Source organism: Coregonus lavaretus (genome assembly GCF_964263955.1).
Source record: "Coregonus lavaretus genome assembly, contig: HAP1_SCAFFOLD_1227, whole genome shotgun sequence".
NCBI classification, from domain to species: Eukaryota; Metazoa; Chordata; class Actinopteri; order Salmoniformes; family Salmonidae; genus Coregonus; species Coregonus lavaretus.
This window is the reverse complement of record NW_028158414.1, coordinates 48,447-67,663: the sequence shown is the minus strand read 5'-3', so window position 1 is coordinate 67,663 and position 19,217 is coordinate 48,447. Positions and strand designations below refer to the sequence as shown.

Below are 19,217 nucleotides of genomic sequence, written 5' to 3'. Positions count from 1 at the left end.
TTTGGACAGGTAGCAGCTCCCATTACCTCCCTGCTAAAGGGGGGTCTGGTGCGTCTGCTGTGGTCGGCTGAGGCGGACAGGGATTTTAGACATCTGAAGGACCTGTTTACCTCGGCTCCAGTGCTGGCACATCCGGATCCCTCTTTGGCGTTCCAAGTGGAAGTGGATGCGTCCGAGGCTGGGATCGGTGCTGTACTGTCTCAGCGCTCGGGTACGCCACCAAAACTCTGCCCCTGTACTTTCTATTCTAAGAAGCTCAGTCCAGCGGAGCGCAATTATGACGTGGGGGACATGGAGCTGTTAGCTGTGGTTCAAGCCCTGAAGGTGTGTAGGCATTGGCTTGAGGGGGCTAAACACCCTTTTCTCATTCTGACTGACCATCGTAACCTCGAGTACATCCGGGCAGCGAGGAGGCTGAACCCTCGCCAGGCAAGGTGGGCTATGTTTTTTACCCGATTTGTATTTAAGCTCACTGTCCTGTATTTAAGCTCACTGTCCTGTCCCGACTATATGACACAGAGGAGAGGTCCATTGAGCCCACTCCCATACTTCCGGAGTCTTGTCTGGTGGCACCGGTGGTGTGGGAGGTTGATGCGGACATCGAGCGGGCGTTATGTACCGATCCTACTCCCCCACAGTGTCCAGAGGGTCGGAAGTACGTGCCGCTCGAGGTTCGTGATCAATTGATATATTGGGCTCACATGTCACCCTCCTCTGGTCATCCTGGTATTGGTCGGACAGTGCACTGCCTTAGTGGGAAGTACTAGTGGCCCACTTTAGCTAAGGACGTGAGGGTTTATGTTTCCTCCTGCTCGGTTTGCGCCCAGTGTAAGGCGCCTAGACACCTGCCCAGAGGGAAGTTACAGCCCCTACCCGTTCCACAACGGCCGTGGTCTCACCTATCGGTGGATTTTGTCACGGACCTTCCCCCTTCCCAGGGGAACACGACGATCTTGGTCGTTGTGGATCGGTTTTCGAAGGCCTGCCATCTCATTCCTATGCCAGGTCTCCCTACAGCCCTACAAACTGCTGACGCCCTGTTTACCCACGTCTTCCGGCACTACAGGGTGCCTGAGGACATAGTGTCTGATCGGGGTCCCCAGTTCACCTCTAGAGTCTGGAGGGCGTTTATGGAACGTCTGGGGGTCTCGATTAGCCTTACCTCAGGTTTTCACCCTGAGAGTAATGGGCAGGTGGAGAGTGTGAACCAGGGTGTGGGTAGGTTTCTGAGGTCCTATTGCCAGGACCGGCAGGGGGAGTGGTCGGGATATATCCCCTGGGCAGAGATAGCCCAAAACTCACTCCGCCACTCCTCCACTAACCTTACGCCTTTTCAATGTGTGCTAGGGTATCAGCCGGTCCTGGCACCTTGGCATCTAAGCCAAATCGAAGCCCCTGCGGTGGACGAGTGGTTTCGGCGCTCGGAAGAAACCTGGAACGCTGCGCATGTCCATCTGCAACGGGCTATCATGCGGCAAAAGGCGAGCGCTGACCGCCACCGCAGTGAGGCTCCGGTGTATGCACCGGGAGAACGGGTCTGGCTCTCGACCCGAAACCTGCCCCTCCGCCTGCCCTGCCGGAAGCTGGGTCGGCGGTTTGAGGGGCCATTTAAAGTCCTGAGGAGATTGAACGAGGTATGTTATAGGTTACAACTGCCCATGAATTACCGCATTAACCCCTCATTCCATGTCTCTCCTCAGGCCGGTAGTAGCTGGTCCACTCCAGGAGAGAGAGGTACGAGAGGCTCCTCCGCCCCCACTGGACATCGAGGGGGCTCCGGCGTACTCAGTCCGGTCCATCTTGGATTCGAGGCGTCGGATGGGGGGCCTGCAGTATCTCGTGGAGTGGGAGGGGTACGGTCCGGAGGAACGGTGCTGGGTCCCTAGGAGGGACATCCTAGATCCCTCCATGTTGAGGGATTTCCACCGGAGTCATCCGACTCGCCCTGCTCCGCGTCCTCCTGGCCGTCCCCGAGGCCGGGGTCGGCGCACGGCTGAAGCAGCGCGTCAAGGGGAGGGTACTGTCATGGATTCAGCCGAGGCTGCTCCTCCTCCTTGCTTGGGCAGGCTTCGGGGTTCGTCGTCCCCGGAGTACTAGCTACTACCGATCGATGTTTCAGTGTTTGTCTTGTTTGGTCTTTATTGTTTACACCTGTTTCCCATTATGTTACATTGTATTCCCTTTAAGTACCCCTGTCTCTCATTGTTTGTTGTGTGTGGTTGTTTTCCGTGAGGTCGGCAGTTGCTGTTTTGTATGCGCGTATTGTTCCTCCCTGTTAGGAGGTTTTGTTTTGTATGTTCCTTTACTGTGCTAGTAAAGTACGTCTGCCAGTAGCTCGGTGTCCTGCGCTTGACTTCGTTCACCGCATACACGTCACCTTGACAGACACAACTGTGGGAAGCATTGGAATCAACATGGGCCAGCTTCCCTGTGGAATGTTTTTGACACCTTGTAGAGTCCGTGCCCCGACACATTGAGGCTGTTCTGAGGGCAAAAGGTGGGGGTGCAACTCAATATTAGGAAGATGTTTCTAATGTTTTGTACACTCAGTGGATAGTTGATGTGAGTTCAGATTATGTAGCTGTTACATTACTTACCCTTTCCAGATAAAGACCTGTTGCTCTCTAAACTGCCATGTAATCACTGAATGCTTTTAATAAACTCAGTCTTGTGTGATTTCCCCTCCAGTTTTTTATTTCACAGTGGTCAAGGGGTTATTGATCATTAGTGATTCCATCAGTAACACCAAACATCAGCTCAGCCCAGAGGTTCAGCACCTTGACCCTTAGTGACCTCTCCCCCAGACAGACAGACAGACAGAAGAATGTCAGAGGCAGAATTCTGCATCTTCATATCACAATAACAGCTTTCTAATGTATCTGGAGGTGGTCTGAATATCGCTCACACAGGACAACGACTCCCATTGTTAGGAGCATAGACATGAGCATCTTGTCACTATATACAGATCTCTGGATGGGTGGATACGCTTTTACACCTGCTACGTTAGGTTAGATACACACAGACCACAAGATAGAGGAATGTACACAACACAACTACGAGAGGGACAGAGACAGTTGGTGAAAGTGGACCTCATCTACTCTGAAGAACTAGTAAAACGATTTGTTCAGACGGTTCTGCAGTATACTTAGACATGCTAGCTAAATAGGATGACTAAAGACAGTACAGTATGGGGAACACATGCACAACGGAAATAATTGATTATTTCATAGTAATTTCCTATTTTGCTATTGATCACTACCCAGTGTGGACCTGACAGGGACAATGGAATATTTTATATGTTTTGGAAATTGAATGTTCACTGTTTTTGGCTTTGAAATTATCCATTAAAAAGCTCAAAAACCATTGTAATGCAATTATTTCATAATGCATTTCATGTTTTTTTTAATTATTGAATTCGAAAACCGTTATTATTTTTTTTGTAATTGAACCGAAACTGAACATACCTCAAAAAGCACTAATTGCTCAGCACTAACACAAACACACACACACACACACACACACACACACACACACACACACACACACACACACACACACACACACACACACACACACACACGCACACACACTTTTTGATAGTCTTTTCAACAACAAGTTTTGTTTTTAAATTCTTAAAACAAAGAAAGATTAGATGTTTTGGGACATAAATGTTCAATTATACCAATGTCGTTAGTTCCTCCATTTAGCTGTATAGTGTCCTATTAGCATTTAGCTGTATAGTGACCTATTAGCATTTAGCTGTATAGTGTCCTATTAGCATTTAGCTGTATAGTGACCTATTAGCATTTAGCTGTATAGTGTCCTATTAGCATTTAGCTGTATAGTGTCCTATTAGCATTTAGCTGTATAGTGTCCTATTAGCATTTAGCTGTATAGTGACCTATTAGCATTTAGCTGTATAGTGTCCTATTAGCATTTAGCTGTATAGTGACCTATTAGCATTTAGCTGTATAGTGTATAGCCCCGTGGGCCCTGGTCAATAGTAGTGAGTGCTCTATATAGGGAACAGGGTACCACTGAATATAGGGTGAAGTTTTCCCTACACGCTGATCTTGGGTTAGTTTTGCATTTCCCCCACTAATGGATAAGGTTAGGATTGGGGGAGGAGAAGCTGATCCTAGATCTTTACCTCGTGGAAACTTTACCTGTGCTTTCTTCACTGCAGTTTGGTGGGAGTATGAAAGATGAAAAATGAAATATTTCCCTCTGTTGGCCAGAGAACAATATTATACCACAGGCCTACATGTACAGTACTGCATCATCCTGTCAGCCAGTTACACCATTACACCATTACCCAGACACTCTGGGAGAATCTCAGCCAGTTACACCATTACCCAGACTGGGAGAATCTCAGCCAATTACACCATGACCCAGACACTCTGGTAGAATCTCAGCCAGTTACACCATTACCCAGACACTCAGGGAGAATCTCAGCCAGTTATACCATTACCCAGACACTCAGGGAGAATCTCAGCCAGTTACACCATTACCCAGACTGGGAGAATCTCAGCCAATTACACCATGACCCAGACACTCAGGGAGAATCTCAGCCAGTTATACCATTACCCAGACACTCAGGGAGAATCTCAGCCAGTTACACCATGACCCAGACACTCTGGGAGAATCTCAGCCAATTACACCATGACCCAGACACTCTGGGAGAATCTCAGCCAGTTACACCATGACCCAGGCACTCTGGGAGAATCTCAGCCAGTTACACCATGACCCAGACACTCTGGGAAAATCTCAGCCAGTTACACCATGACCCAGACACTCTGGGAGAATCTCAGCCAGTTACACCATGAACCAGACACAAAACGATTTGTTCAGACAGTTCTGCAGTATACTTAGACAGGCTAGCTAAATAGGATGACTAAAGACAGTACAGTATGGGGAACACATACCCAAGTGAAATATTTGATTATTTCATAGTAATTTCCTATTTTTCTATTGATCACTACCCAGTGTGGACTTGACAGAGACAATGGAATATTTTCAATGTTTTGGCAATTGAATGTTCATATAAAGTCTTGTGAGTGAGTGTGTATATATAGTATTGTGACTGAGTGTGTATAAAGTGTGATTTTTCTTTACATTTGTAGTCATTTCAGCAGACGCTCTTATCCAGAGCAAAGTATTATGAGTGAGTGTGTGTATATAGTGTGAATATATAGTATTGTGACTTACTGTGTATATAGTGAGAATATATAGTTTGTGAGTGAGATGTATAAAGTGTGAATATATAGTATTGTGACTGAGTGTGTATATAGTGTGAATTATAGTAGTGTGGTTGAGTGTGTATATATTGTGAATATATAGTATTGTGAGTGTGTGTAGCCATTAATTCACTATTTATCAGTCTGATGGCTAATTAACATTAAAAAAAAACATTTTAGCTAATCCTAACCCTTTTCCTAACCTTAACCTAATCATCCTAACCTGCTGCACAAATTCTCCTAACCTGCTATGAAAAGTCAAATCTAGCGTTAATCTGACAAAAGATGGATCCCTTCTAGCCATGACCCAACAGCAACACCGTCAGAACTGTCTTCATTCTGAAATGAGTCTGGTCTTCTTCAGAAGTAGTGTAGTAGTCTACAGGGTTCAGGACTCTTCTTTTTAAACACTTCTTATCTCTCATATCATGAGGTTCCACATGTGTTTGGTTACATAGTGCCCAATGCTCTTCTTAGTGATAAAACAGCACACATTAAGAGTGTTTACTTATCAGACCCACATATATAATAAATATACTAGAATATAATATACTATACTATATTCATATTCTTTTAGTACTCACACATCATATCATGAATGAAGGTCATGTGTTGTTAAGAGCAAGCAGTAAAAACATACTGACAGGACAGTTCCTCGTATGGCCACTAGGTGGTAATCTGGTGTCACAGACGCAGGACTGTAGTCTAGAACGAAGCATTGTCCCAATTATCTCTCCTTTCTCCTAAAGTGTGCACTTGTTCCCTTCCCTAAACTGAAATGACTGGTATACTAAATATGGTGGAAACTCCCACTTGATAACAGAAGGTATAGTCCCACGGATGGAACGGTGGGAGACGAACGGTACCCCCTCTCCCCCTCTCCCCCCTCTCTTCTTCTCCCCCTCTCCTCCTCTCCCCCTCTCCTCTTCTCCATCTCTCTTCCTCTCCTCTTCTCCATCTCTCCTCCTCTCCTCCCTCTCGTCTTCTCCATCTCTCCTCTTCTCCCCACTCTCCTCTTCTCCCCCTCTCCTCCTCTTCTCCCTCTCTCCTCCTCTCCCCCCTCTCCTCTTCTCCCCCTCTCCTCTTCTCCCCCCTCTCCTCTTCTCCCCCTCTCCTCTTCTCCCCCCTCTCCTCTTCTCCCCCCTCTCCTCTTCTCCCCTCTCCTCTTCTCCCCCTCACCTCTTCTCCCCCCTCTCCTCTTCTCCCCCCTCCCCTCTCCTCTTCTCCTCCTCTCCTCTTCTCCTCCTCTCCTCTTCTCCCCCCTCTCCTCTTCTCCCCCCTCTCCTCTCCTCTTATCCTCCTCTCCTCTTCTCCCCCTCTCCTCTTCTTCCCCTCTCCTCTTCTCCTCCTCTCCTTTTCTCCCCCTCTCCTCTTCTCTCCTCTTCTCCCCCTCTCCTCTTCTCCCCCTCTCCTCTTCTCCCCCTCTCCTCTTCTTCCCCCTCTCCTCTTCTCCCCCTCTCCTCTTCTCCCCCCTCTCCTCTTCTCCCCCTCTCCTCTTCTTCCCCTCTCCTCTTCTTCCCCTCCCCTCTCCTCTTCTCCCCACTCTCCTCTTCTCCCCCTCTCCTCTTCTCCCCCCTCTCCTCTTCTCCTCCTCTCCTCTTCTCCCCCTCTCCTCTTCTCCTCCTCTCCTCTTCTTCCCCTCTCCTCTTCTCCCCCTCCCCTCTCCTCTCCTCTTCTCCCCCCTCTCCTCTCTCCCCCTCTCCTCTTCTCCCCCTCTCCTCTTCTCCCCCTCTCCTCTTCTCCCCCTCTCCTCTTCTTCCCCTCTCCTCTTCTCCCTCTCTCCTCTTCTTCCCCTCTTCTCACCCTCTCCTCTTCTCCCAATCTCCCCTTCTCATTCTCCCTCCCCTTATATAATATACATTAGAGGAGGGGAGGGAGGGAGGGAGTAATGGTCAGAACCAGAGAGAGGGGAGGGAAGGGCGAGGAGAAGATGGAGGAGGGGGCGAGAGAGAGAGAATATATAATATATTTTTATCACTGACTTCTCACCAGTGATGTCATCATAACCAGTAACCTTACCCACTTTTGGCCCAGCCCAGCCTGACCCTGACATATAGCATCAGGCCTGTTGAGTTGACTTGGGTAACATACCTCTAGCTTCTACACCACATCCCCCCTTCTCCTGCTCTAACATGAGACCTCATCAGTACTCATTTTGGGTGCTGGTACTGTTTATATTTAGGAGCTGGAACATTAACCAATATTCTATAAGAGGTGAACTCAAGCAGTAGAAAGTTAGAGGTGATATTATATAACACACTATGTGAAACATTGCTGCAAGACAGATCAGTTTGCTGTGTTTAGCTGGGCTCAATCACTGATCCAAGATAAGTTGCTAAGAAGTTTATCTCACATCAAAGCCCTAATGAACTAATGACATATAACCTAGCAGTATTTTCCACTCTTCAGTCCACTCTTCATGACAGTAGACTTGTATAGCTCAGTGGAGCCCCAGTTAGAGACAGATATGATACCTGCAGTGATATTGATGATCCTGTTCTGGAGCACAGGTAGGATGCTGTTATACTGATATACACCTCTGACAGTTACTGAGATATGATTTGATATTGTAAGATATATGATCATTTACAGGGCTATTAAAATAACATATAACTGGAAGCAGACAGTAAAAATCTGTCTTAAAGCAGGACAATGATGTGATCACCTGTAAATGTATTTTACTGTAGCATAAATGTCCATCTGGGGACAGGCACTAATGTAAATGAAGATGTGATGGTCAACGTTCCCTCTAAACTGCGCTCGCAGCCCGAGACTGCCGTACAGACATATCAGCCCACAGAGAGAAGCATGATATTGAACTTCACTCAATTGTCTAGAGCAGTTTTCACCAACCGGTTGATCGCGATCCACTGGTCCATCTCCATGATATTCCTAGTGGATCGGCAAACATTTCTGTAAAAACCCACAATAAAGCCTTGTGGTCCTATTTTTTTTTATTTGTCTCGGGCTGTTGGCGGTCGGTGCACCTGATTCAGCTGCACTGCGCGCTGGGTAGGTTGCCATTTTGAACCATTTCATGTGTCTGAATGTACAAACTGCCTCCCTGGCAGAGTTAATCAACTCTCCCAGTGTCTACCAGTGTCTGTTGGATAGCAGACTAAACCAGGTTTTCCATCTAGGATTTTGCCTGTTCTCTATTCCATTTCTTTTTATCAAAAAAACTCCCTAGGCTGATGACAAGCATACCCATAACATGATGCAGCTACCAACCTTAAACAAATGGCAAAAAAAAAATATTTTGGCAGAAAATATACATGCATATGTGTGTGTGTGTGTGTGGTTTGTGTGTGTGTTGTATGGTGTGTGTGATGTGTGTGTGTGGTTTGTGTGTGTGTGTGGTGTATGGTGTGTGTGATGTGTGATGTGTATGGTGTGGTGTATGGTGTGTGTGTGTTGTGTATGGTGTGTGGTGTGTGGTGTGTGATGTGTGTGTGTATGGTGTGTGTGTGTTGTGTATGGTGTGTGGTGTGTGTGTGTGTGTGTTTTGTGTGTGTGTTGTGTATGGTGTGTGTGTGTTGTGTATGGTGTGTGGTGTGTGTGGTGTGTGTGTATGGTGTGTGTGTGGTGTATGGTGTATGTGTGGTTTGTGTGTGTGTGTGGTGTATGGTGTGTGTGGTTTATGTGTGTGTGTGTGTGTGATGTGTGATGTGTGATGTGTGATGTGTGTGTGTGTGTGGTTTGTGTGTGTGTGTGGTGTATGGTGTGTGTGGTGTATGGTGTGTGTGTGTGTGTGATGTGTGTGTGTGTGTGTGTGTCATTCGTCAGCTCCTATGTTGTGGAACAATGAATCCTCCGTACAGCTTCAGACAGGATCAGAGAAACATCAACTGTCTTTATCTTACAGTCATAGACATGCTGAACAACATTGCCTTCTACTGCCCTATACATCTCATTATCAGTCCTGTTTATGCAGGGTCTCTTACCATAATCAGTTTTTTATATTTTATATTTAACCTTTAATTAACAAGGCAAGTCAGTTAATTAAGAACAAATTCTTATTTTACAATCGGATGGCTCAGATTACCGTGTCTGCGGTAATGTAACAGGCTTAAAAGAAAGATACTGCAAAATTGATAGTTTGAGATTTCAAAACGTTTAAAACCATGACTAGAGAGACTGTCAACGAATACAGCAAAGAGCTGCTGTTTTTATGACTGAGGTCATGTTTAGGTTCTTACTCAGCACTGTCAACTATTTGTATTCAACACTTTTATAAGCCATAAAATGCACATTCTTCCTATTTACAGTCAGCGCTACAACAAGCACTGCAGCTGTAATGAATGAGTAGGAAAGTCTATCTATAGGCTTGCATGGTTATTATTAGCGGCTTGGGTCTTTTTTAATATCGAGGAATATTTCACTTTCTCTGTTCATAGAAGTAACATGAATTTGTGCATGAGGTAGAAATAATGCGGTGCGACTGGGTTTCGCCATCAGCTGGTGTTGTAAACAACAGCCAACCTTCCGCGACATAGACATGTCTTATATGGGCAGAAAGCTTAAATTCTTGTTAATCTAACTGCAGTGTTCAATTTACAGTAGCTATTACAGCTAAAAAATACCATGCTATTGTTTGAGGATAGTGCACAACAACAAAACACTTTCATCAAGGCAACTGGTTTGGTACATTCACCTCTGAAGGTAAATAATGTACTCACATTCAGTAATCTTGCTCTGATTTGCCATCCTGAGGGTCCCAGAGATCAAATGTAGTGTAGTTTTGTTTGAAAAATCAATTTTTATATTCAAATGTAGGAACTGGGTTCTACAGTTTGACATCTGGCTCCACACCCACCCCGCCCGGCCATCTAGATGTGTGAAGGTTAGTGTTTATTCTGTAGGGAAGCTATTGATCCATCATATGTGTCATTCCTGGGAGTGTGCAAACTTAATTGTTTTATTACCATAGCATTTTTGTATGTTCTGTATAGTTATGTACTTGAAAACCAATTTGGCACATTTGGGAAAACTCCTGGCAGACTTGATACAAAATATTGTGAGGTGATGTAGTTCTTCACTGGATCAGTCTGAAACGTTGCACACACACTGCTGCCATCTGGTGGACAACATCTAAATTGCATCTAGAATCCTCATCACTGTCTGGCTTCCTCTTGCATTTCAAAGATAATGCACAAAAAAAAATATGCATGTTTTTTTGTTAGTATTATCTTTTACCAGATCTAATGTGTTATATTCTACTACATTATTTTCATATTTCCAAACATTTCTAAGTGTTTCCTTTCAAATTATATCAGACAAGGCTCCACTGATAGCCAGGTGTAGCAGTGGTAAGGTGTTGGGACTGCTGTTGGGACTCTGCTGTTGGGACAGCTTTGTATAGGGCCTAACAGTTCGTGGGCACCGTTTGTCACTGTTATAGTGCAATTCATGTATTGTTTAGTGTTGTGTTGTGTAGTGGCTTTGCTGGCATGCATCCCACATTTTATTTATTTTTGCAAGATTTACTAAAATCGCCACTGGTGTTTGATGAGGATATACCTCCCTATGTAAAGTTGGGATATATATGATACGCCGTAAGAGCGTTCCTGTAAAAACTGTAAGAAGTTTGGCCTTGTGTCAAGTGTTTGCAGACGGAAGGAATATGTTATTGAAGAGTCTGTGAATGTAAAATGTTGGAACTGTGGTGGGGATCATACTTCCGAATTCCCTGAGTGCCCTGTTAGGGTGAAAGAGGTTGAGGTGTCAAGGATCAGGGCTGTACAGCAAATCTCCTATGTGGAGGCGTTGAAGGGGAAAGAGGCCACAGTTCTGAAGAAGATATGGCGGTGGATCCACCACAACCAATTGCACATGTTATACTTCAACCAAGTGATCTGGATACACTTATTGTGAAAAAGGTGGATTTTGTAGCATTTATAGCCACAGTTATTAATTGTACTGCACAAGTGTCCAAGAAGCTGGACATCATTTTATCTGCAGCCGATATGTTTTTGCGCCTTCAAGACTTAACGGCAGAAGCACTGCAAGGACTACTGTCGCCAGGAAATGTCCCGATATCACAGGATCTTTCTGAGCCTGTATAGGGACCTGGTTAAAATAGAAAAGCTGGCTGATTTAGTTTCATTAACATTTCGTTACTGAATTGTATGGAATTTGTTATTTTATTAAATGTGTATCATTTTTGGATCGGTATTATCCACCTCTACAGTAGGTGGCAGAATGCACATATAATTGTTGCGAACGTCAAGAAGAAGAAGAAGAAGAAGAAGAAGAAGAAGAAGAAGAAGAAGAAGAAGAAGAAGAAGAAGAAGAAGAAGCTGCTTGCATCCTTATTCCAGCATACCTGGAAGCTGCGGAGAAAGGAACAGAAACAAACAATCAATCAGAGCGCTCATCCAAACCATTGATAAGTACAATACATCTCACTTAAATGAAACATGAAAGCTTGTCTGCGTTTTCCTTATATCATACTGTTACTGAAGGTAGGAAGGAATAATGGATGGATTGGATGAACTGATTTTAAAAGTCATGTAAAACAAGAAACCTGAGTGGTAACGTTAGATCTCAAAGTGATCTTGACTCCAAGGTTGGTGACCACTGTTCTAGAGTTTTCCCTGTTAACACTATCAACGGGTCCCTTTACTGTGGCAAATGTGATCAAATCAATGCAATATTAGCCACTTTCAATAAAACACACCGAAACAGAACGCATCGGAGTAGGATTCTATTGCATTGACACGCACAACTCAGCCCGTACTCTACACAGACCGGTGCGGCATAACCAATATGAGATGCAGTAGGCCTATATGCAAATATACCATTGCCAAATATGGATATGTTCCATTCACTTTGAATTGGAATGTAGGCCTACATTGAACACCACACATTGGCTGCTACTGTATGATAGAACAGCTACAGTTGAAGTCGGAAGTTTACATACACCTTAGCCAAATACATTTAAACTCAGTTTTTTCACAATTCCTGACATTTAATCCCAGTAAACATTCCCTGTCTTAGGTCAGTTAGGATCACCACTTTATTTTAAGAATGTGAAATGTCAGAATAATAGTAGAGAGAATGATTTATTTCAGCTTTTATTTCTTTCATCACATTCCCAGTGGGTCAGAAGTTTACAGACAGTCAATTAGTATTTGGTAGCATTGCCTTTAAATTGTTTAATTTGGGTCAAATGTTTCGGGTAGCCTTCCACAAGCTTCCCACAATAAGTTGGGTGAATTCTGGCCCATTCCTCCTGACAGAGATGGTGTAACTGAGTCAGGTTTGTAGGCCTCCTTGCTCGCACACGCTTTTTCAGTTCTGCCCACACATTTTCTATAGGATTGAGGTCAGGGCTTTGTGATGGCCACTCCAATACCTTCACTTTGTTGTCATTAAGCCATCTTGCCACAACTTTGGAAGTATGCTTGGGGTCATTGTCCATTTGGAAGACCCATTTGCGACCAAGCTTTAACTTCCTGACTGATGTCTTGAGATGTTGCTTCAATATATCCACATAATTTTTCTTTGTTATGATGCCATCTATTTTGTGAAGTGCACTAGTCCCTCCTGCTGTCACGATCGTTTATAGACGGGACGGACCAAGGCGCAGCGTGATATGCATACATGTTTATTTATACTGAATAAACACCACGACAAAACAACAAATGAAACGAAACGTGAAGTCCAAGGTAGACAAACAACATACCTCACACGGAACAAGATCCCACAACCCACTAGTGCCAATAGGCTACCTAAGTATGGTCCCCAATCAGAGACAATGAGCTACAGCTGCCTCTGATTGGGAACCACACCGGCCAACATAGATCTACACGATCTAGAACTAAACCTAGAAAATGCAACATAGAACATACCACACAGAAAATACACACCCTGACTCAACAAATACGAGTCCCCAGAGTCAGGGCGTGACAGTACCCCCCCCCCCCCAAAGGTGCGGACTCCGACTGCACAACATAAACATAACAGGGTAGGGGCCGGGTGGGCATTCCGCCTCGGAGGCGGATCCGGCTCAGGGCGTGACGACCACTTACTCTCCGCCTCCCTGTTGCGCTCTGGTCTGGTCTGGACCTCGGCACGCTGCTTCCCCTCTCCTTCCTCCCACGAAGTACCAAGCCCTGTCTGGACCCTGGTGTGGGAGACTCCGAACCTGAAGAGGGGCTGACGTCTGGGTCTGGACTGGAGCCGCTGACCGGAGCTGGACCAGGCACCGGTGGAGCGGACTGCACAGGCTCCGGACTGGAGCCGCTGACCGGAGCTGGACTAGGCACCGGTGGAGCGGACTGCTCTGGCTCCGGAGTGGAGCCGCTGACCGGATCTGGACTGGACCCCGGTGGAGCGGACTGCTCTGGCTCCGGAGTGGAGCAGCTGACTGGTGCCGGACCAGGCACCGGTGGAACAGGCACGGGCCGTGCCGGACTGGACACACGCACCACTGGCTTGGTGCGGGGAGCAGGAACGGACCAGACCGGGCTGGCTACGCGCACCACTGGCTTGGTGCGAGGGGCAGGAACAGGCCGGGCCGGGCTGGCGACGCGCACCACTGGCTTGGTGCGAGGGGCAGGAACAGGCCGGGCCGGGCTGGCGACGCGCACCACTGGCTTGGTGCGAGGGGCAGGAACAGGCCGGGCTGGCGACGCGCACCACTGGCTTGGTGCGAGGGGCAGGAACAGGCTTGGCCGTACTGGGAACACGCACCACTGGCTTAGTGCGGGGAGCAGGAACAGGCCGGGCCGGGCTGGCGACGCGCACCACTGGCTTGGTGCGAGGGGCAGGAACAGGCCGGGCCGGGCTGGTGACGCGCACCACTGGCTTGGTGCGAGGGGCAGGAACGGGCCGGGCCGTACTGGGAACACGCACCACTGGCTTGGTGCGAGGAGCGGGACTGTGTTCCTAAATTAACCCCCGCTCCTTCTGCTGCCTAACCAGCTCCTCTCGCCGTGCCTCTACCCTTTCCTTCTGCTCCCTCTGAACCAATGTCCCCTGTAATCTGGTGGCCTCCTCTACTAAACAGCGGATCCGCCCTGTCGCGGCCTCCTGCTGCCTCGTCGTCCACACCGTGTGCCCCCCCCCCCCCCCCCCCCAAAAAAAATGTTTTTGGGGGATTGCCTCTCCACCCTGATCAGGGCCTCCCTCTTTCTTGCCAGATCCTCTCTCATCTCCTGCCAAGTCCATCCTCTCTGCTCCTCCTCGGCACACTGCTTGGTCCAGGTCTGGTGGGATCTTTTGTCACGATCATTTATAGACGGGACGGACCAAGGCGCAGCGTGATATGCATACATGTTTATTTATACTGAATAAACACCACGACAAAACAACAAATGAAACGAAACGTGAAGTCCAAGGTAGACAAACAACATACCTCACATGGAACAAGATCCCACAACCCACTAGTGCCAATAGGCTGCCTAAGTATGGGCCCCAATCAAAGACAACGAGCTACAGCTGCCTCTGATTGGGAACCACACCGGCCAACATAGATCTAGACGATCTAGATCTAAACATAGAAAATGCATCATAGAACATACAACACAGAAAATACACACCCTGACTCAACAAATACGAGTCCCCAGAGTCAGGGTGTGACACCTGCATCAAAGCACCCCCACAGCATAATGCTGCCACCCCCGTTCTTCACGGTTGGGATGGTGTTCTTCGGCTTGCAAGCCACCCCCTTTTTCCTCCAAACATAACGATGGTCATTATGGCCAAACAGTTCTATTTTTGTTTCATCAGACCAGAGGCTATTTCTCCAAAATGTACGATCTTTGTCCCCATATGCAATTGCAAACCGTAATCTGGCTTTTATATGGCGGTTTTGGAGCGGTGGCTTCTTCCTTGCTGAGCAGCCTTTCAGGTTATGTCGATATATGACTCATTTTACTATGGATATAGATCCTTTTGTACCTGTTTCCTCCAGCATCTTCACAAGGTCCTTTGCTGTTGTTCTGGGATTGATTTGCACTTTTCGCACCAAAGTACGTTAATCTCTAGGAGACAGAACGTGTCTCCTTCCTGAGCGGTATGACTGCTACGTGGTCCCATGGTGTTTATACTTGCTTACTATTGTTTGTACAGATGAATGTGGTACCTTCAGGCATTTGGAAATTGTTCCCAAGGATGAACCAGACTTTTTTCTGAGGTCTTGGCTGATTTCTTTTGATTTTCCCATGATGTCAAGCAAAGAGGCACTGAGTTTGAAGGTAGGCCTTGAAATACATCTACAGGTACACCTCCAATTGACTCAAATTATGTCAATTAGCCTATCAGACGCTTCTAAAGCCATGACATCATTTTCAGAAATTTTCCAAGCTGTTTAAAGGCACAGTCAACTTAGTGTATGTAAACATCTGACCCGCTGGAATTGTGATACAGTGAATTATAAGTGAATTAATCTGTCTGTAAACAATTGTTGGAAAAATTACGTGTGTCATGCACAAAGTAGATGTCCTAACCGACTTGCCAAAACTATAGTTTGTTAACAAGAAATTTGTGGAGTGGTTCAAAAACAAGTTTTCAACCTAAGTGTATGTAAACTTCCGACTTCTTCAACGGTCAGGCCGTCTAAGTATACAGTTGTATTGCGTACGCAGTGGTGGAAAAAGAACATACTTGTAATACTTCATAAAAAGAAAAGATACCTTAATAGAAAAAGACTCAAGTAAAAGTGAAAGTCACCCAGGAAAACACTACTGGAGTAATAGTCTAAAAGTATTTGGTTTTCTGTTTCTCAAACTAGACACTCTAATGTATTTGAATATACTTAGGTATCAAAAGTAAAAGTATAAATCATTTCAAATTCTTTATATTAATTTATGGATAGCTAGGGGCTATCCCCAACACTCAGATATAATTTACAAATGAAACGTGTGTTTAGTGAGTCCACCAGATCAGAGGCAGACACTCCTAACCGCTAAGCTACCTGCCACACCATTGAAAATGTAACAAGTACTTTTGGGTGTCAGGTAAAATGTATGGAGTAAAAAGTACATTATTTTCTTTAGGAATGTAGTGAAATAAAAGTTCTCAAAAATATAAATAGGAAAGTAAAGTATAGTAAGTTTTAATTGTGTAGTTCTAGATACTGTGTGGGTTTATTATATATCCTAGTCAGTAAATACATATCTTCAGGGGTAACTTACTTATTAGTTGGAGGCACTGCACTACATTATTTATGGTTAGGTCCATACATCTTTACACACATTAACCTTCACATTCTGACTACTTACAGACCACCTAGTCTAATAGTCCTGCCACACACCTAGATACTAGGTCCAAACTGATAGGAACTCAGGTCCCTCAGAAGAGAGGGTTATATGAACCTAGGGGAAAGTTCACCCTGGAGCCTACAGACTTCACTGTAGTTTGGTGGGAGTATGACACATGAAATATTATCACCTTCATATTACCCAGGCCTAGTACAGTATTTCATCCTGTCAGCTAGTTGTGTCCTCTCTCCTGGCCTCCTTTGGGTTTTGAGTAGGAGCCGAGGAGAGAGGAGTCGAGTAATCAATGAAATGCAATTGAGATTTTCCCATAGAGTCGGCCCCAAATACCACCCTATTCTCTATAAAGAGCACCACTACCCAAGTCCTTAGGTTAAAGTTCACCAGAGCCATTAAACCATGCAGGTACTCCAGGCACCTGTCTCCTGCTGCTGCTGCCCCCTAGGGGTGGGATGTGGGTATTGGAAATGGTCTTACTGTGGTCTAAGCCCCAAGGTGAAGTTTCCACTAGGTCCAGATCAGGATCTGCTTCCCCTCCCCCAATCCTAACATCAACCATTAGTGGGGAAAATCCCAAACTGACCCAAGATCAGTGTCTAGGTGCAACGTCCCCCTACTCCATTACACCCCTCTTGTTGGTGGAGAGAAAAGGGTGCAGTTTTAAAGCAAATTTTCTTGGCATTTCTATACATTTTGCCATGTCTAACGTGTATTCATGACCCCCCCCCCCCCCCCCCCCCCCCCCCCCCCACACACCCTGCCGACCCCAGTTTGGGAACCACTAGCCTATAAAGCAGCTTTGTCCCAATTATCTCTCTTTTCTCCTAAAGTGTGCACTTGTTCACTTCCCTTCACTGAAATGTAGATGCTAGAGGTCTGTGACCTGAGTCAAGCTCAACAGGCCTGATGCTATGTGTCAGGAAGAGAGAGGGAGGACAGAGAGGAGGGGGTGGGGAGGGCAGAGGAGAGAGTGTTTACTATCTACTTCACTTGCTTTGGCAATGTTAACACACGTTTCCCATGCCAATAAAGCCCTTAAATTGAAATTGAATTGAGTGGTGGAGAGAGGATGGAGGGGGCAGAGGAGGGGAGGGAGAGAGAAGGGAGAGAGAAGGGAGAGGAGAGAGAGGGAGATGTCAAAAGAGATAGGGATGACAGACAAACATGCGGTCAACTGAATATCTTTTCATATGTCATCATAACCAGTAACCTTTTCCACTCTTCCACTCAGCTTGTCCCTGACCTCTGAAAAAACAAACAAAAGCAAATGTAAATTATATATAAACTCATCTGCAAAGAGAGGTTCACCTTTCCATGGAAGGGGAATGTGTGTACACGTTGGTGTTGTTGCACCATACCAATGATAATCCTATCTTCCCCATCACATCACGTGTGTTGTTGCACCATACCAATGATAATCCTATCTTCTCCATCACATCACGTGTGTTGTTGCACCATACCAATGATAATCCTATCTTCCCCATCACATCATGAAATGTCATGTTGATTTTCATTTAACATCTCTCTCTTCCTCTGACTCTCTCTTTCTCCTCTCTCTCTCTGTTTCTCCTCAGATATCCAGGCTCAAAGCGTCAGTCCACCAGGTAGGTAGAGTATAAATCTACAGTTATTATAGCGGTTCAATATCAGTCAACTTTATTATCCCACATGGAGAAATTCATGTGTCCATACACACCATTCTAAAACCCAATAACAAGTACTGTTTTATGGAACTGCTAATACTTGTCAACCACAAAGCATTACTGCTATTAGAATAACAGAAGCCCTGTCATAATCTGTCCTCACCACTGTGTTTTCCTCTCTGCTGTTTACAGCTGAACTCTCAGTCAGACTGGTGAATGGGACCACTTCCTGTTCTGGGACAGTGGAAGTCTTTTATGAAGGAGAGTGGTTAGTTCTATGTTCTATGTGGTGGTGGGGCATGAAAGAGGTTAAGGTTGTGTGTAGAGAGCTGGGCTGTGGGAATGCTGTAGCTGCATCTAGAGAACCTCTGGTTGAAGATGGAAGAGGAGGAGTCGCACTATGGGGTAGATGCAGTGGAGATGAGTCTACTATTAGAGAGTGTCGCATCGTAGGAGGACATGGTGCCTGTAATGGTGGATATTATCATCATGTGATCTGTTCAGGTAAGACACTGGTAATATTGAGAGATTTAATTTGTACATTATACAAGATTAGCATATATCATGTTTTATGTTTTTTTCATTTCATTTAAAGAGAGGGAGAGATGTTAGATGTATTTAAACATTATATTTGTGTTTGTCATATTGGTTTATGAGAGATGTGCATGGGCAGATCATTGTAGTTCAGATGTTACTGAAGTGAAGCTGCCTGATGGATGTCCAGCTGTTTATTTTCTATAAAGTGAAGTGAACTTATTCCTGTCTCCTGCCTGCATTATTCCCAACCCTGTCCTGAGTGACTAAGAACCCATTTCTACCTCTTACAGTATCAAACATAGCAACATACAATATTTTATCCAACATATTTGTGTTTAGTCCTTGACAGTGTCATCAACAAAACGGATTGAATGTTCAACCAACTCTTTTTCTCCAGAGTTTGTGCAGCTTGTGGATGGAGATGGTCTCTGCTCTGGGAGACTGGAGGTGAAGTCCAATCAGTCCTGGGCCTCAGTGTGTGAAGCTGACTTTGACCAGCAGGATGCAGAGGTAGTCTGTGGGGAGCTTGGCTGTGGGGCTCCTGCAGCTCTACAGGGGGGGCTCTATGGAGAAGG

At 45.7% G+C, this 19,217-nt stretch overlaps 1 long non-coding RNA gene across 1 annotated transcript; it reads left to right on the top strand.

Moving 5' to 3' along the window:
* Window positions 1–7,642: 7,642 nt before the first annotated feature.
* On the top strand, window positions 7,643–18,539 carry LOC311124032. The gene is made up of 3 exons (XR_014612682.1): window positions 7,643–7,747; window positions 18,037–18,066; window positions 18,298–18,539. It is a non-coding gene; the product is annotated as an uncharacterized lncRNA (long non-coding RNA).
* Window positions 18,540–19,217: the final 678 nt, after the last annotated feature.